A 2,762-nucleotide genomic window follows, 5' to 3' on the forward strand; every position below is an offset into this window, starting at 1 on the left:
TCTGTATGGTAATGAAAGAACAAGGATTTTTGTCAAAATTGATACATTAAAATAATTTTTGATCTACAGGATATGGATCTGAGATGCAGCATCTATTTACAAGGGGAGCTGGGGACTGCATGCATACCCAATCAGTTACACATCACTGCATCCGTGCTTTCATTATAAAATTGTTAAAAGTGTCACTGCTCAGCAAGAAACTTGGGTTTGCGTTTGTTATATAGCAAATCTGAACTCCTTCTAGTAGGATCTAAAACTCAACTTAAGAATCTAAATATAGCTGTCCTGAACTTCGGAAACTGTCTGCTGCTGCCTTCCCCACAGTACGAAGCCTTGGTGTACTTCTTGACAGCAACCTCTCCTTTGATGCCCACATCTCCTCTGTGGTCAAATCTTCCTTCTACCATCTTCAAAACATCTCCAAAGTCTGTCCCTACCTTTCCCTCCTGAATGCAGACATACTTTGTCATGCATTTGTCTCCTCTCGACTCGACTACTGCAACTCTCTATATGGGGGTCTCCCAGCACTCACCATAAACCAACTGCAGCTAGTCAGGAATGCAGCAGTCAGGATCCTTATCAGATATAAAAAAACTTGATCACATTACCTTAGGATTATTTTCAAAACTCTCCTGCTCACCTACAAGGCCCTTCATCACACAGGTCCCGAGTACCTCCTCAACCTGCTGACCTGTTATGTCCCCAAGCAAAAGTGCACTACACTTGGACAATGCGCATTTAGCTTCATGGCTTCGACTCATTGAAACTCTCTCCCAGTTTTGGAGCATGATGCTCCCACCGTCGCTCGCTTTAAATCAACTCTCAAGACCCACCTGTTCCCTCTTGCTTTCCATGCTCTTTAAGCCCGATATCTGATATTAGCTGATGTGTTGCTGCTACTATTTCATGTATTATGCTATATCACATATTATGCACTTTCCATTGTATTCAATGTATTATGCATAGTTTTTTACTGTATATCATGTATTATGGATTTCTCTGTATTTAAAGTACTATGGATCTTCTTGTTACTGCATCTTGTAAAGCGCTTTGTGATGGCGGTCCACTATGAAAGGTGCTATATAAAACAAAGATTGATTGATTGATTTCTCTTTTACAAAACAAGCCCTGTTTATAAAGTACAGATTCATCAAGAAGGTGCCACACATTTCAATGCACTCATATTCTCTACAGGAGGGGTCTGCAACCCTGGTCCTGGAGAGCTGCAGGGGCTGCTGGTTTTAGTTTCAACCAAGTTCTCAGTTACTTAATTGCACTAACTATTGGCTTGACTAGTCAAGATTAACAGGTGTTCCAGATCTTTAGCCACTGATGATGTAAAGACACCTATAAAATCTGCTGGACAGGGGCTCTACAGGACCAGGGTTGGAGACCCCTGCTCTACAGCATATCTGGAAGCTGTGTCGTTGCCCAACTATTTCGCTGTGGAACTTATTGAACTAATTAAACAAATCTAAACCTTGGGCATCATGCAGCAGCAACTCTAGGAGAATATCTCTATACCACCTGAACTTTGCAAAATTAGCAAAAGCTCTCAAAAAAGTCTTTTTGAGGTAGAAAGGGATGCAAGTGTTAAGTGTTCGTAAAATATTCCATGTATTGGAAAAACAGAAAGAGAGAGCCTCATCTCCCCTTGAAATATTATGGTGCCTCGTGGGTGTTCAGTAGGGTGGAAGAACAGGGCTGTAGCACCAGATGTTATAGTCATGAAAAGAGACTCAGAGACAAAGAGCTGCAGTTTAAATGCAAGTTTATTTACACAAATAAAAAGTAAAAGGCACAAACAAAAGTTTTACACAAAAACAATACTATCAGGCTGAGCAACAGCATTAGCCATCACTGAACAATACTGAACAGTACAGAACACACAGTTAATTGTTTTATTTAAAATGCAGATTACTTATTATTTCCAGAAATTAATGGGATTATTAGGATGGCCTTGATAATATATTTAGTTACCAAAGTTTATTTGTTTTATTTGCAGCTCTCAAGGCCCGGTTCTGAAAGAACCACATCCAAGTCTCTCCGTCAAAATTTAAGTCTATTGCCAATCTTACTGATGCAATATCTATATGGAAATGGGATGCTATTGTAGCACAGTTTCCTGTCATTGTTGATGTAGGATGGGCCTCAGCCAGCCTATCAACAGACTTTAATCTGACAAGGCTCTTTCACTACTGTACCATTACTGTTCAATTCAGTACTACATAATGTAAAGCAAATTATTGAACAACCTCACTTGTAGCGACTTTTATGACCATCTATCCATCACTGTTATTGACTTCCAAGTTTTCCAATAAGTGCATTGTAGTCTCACGCAGTTATTGCTCATGCATTGAGAATATGGTCCTTATGTTTTTTTTTTTAAAAGATGATTTTTTGTTGCATGAAAATTTTCAGAACCGCAGGAACAGGACATGTATGTGGGTACTGATTACTCAAAAGCTGAACCGTTCTCTACTAAAACCAAGCAGTTTAACAAGTGCTCTCAGAAATCCAGTGCAACAGCCATACACTGCCAACAAGGGCTCCTAATAAACATGCAAGCTGCTATTGTCTCCATAGCATTGCCCATGTTGACTCTTTATTATTGTACTATATCACCCAATGCAGAAAGAAAATCAATGCCTTTTCAATTTCCTCTGCTATCTGATTTGTCTTCCTAGTAGAAAACACACAGTAAATTACACTGACAAGTCCACAATTGAAGAAGTTATTAAAACATCAATACAAGTTTAGAT

This window comes from Polyodon spathula, chromosome 18 (genome assembly GCF_017654505.1).
Source record: "Polyodon spathula isolate WHYD16114869_AA chromosome 18, ASM1765450v1, whole genome shotgun sequence".
In the NCBI taxonomy this organism is placed as follows: domain Eukaryota; kingdom Metazoa; phylum Chordata; class Actinopteri; order Acipenseriformes; family Polyodontidae; genus Polyodon; species Polyodon spathula.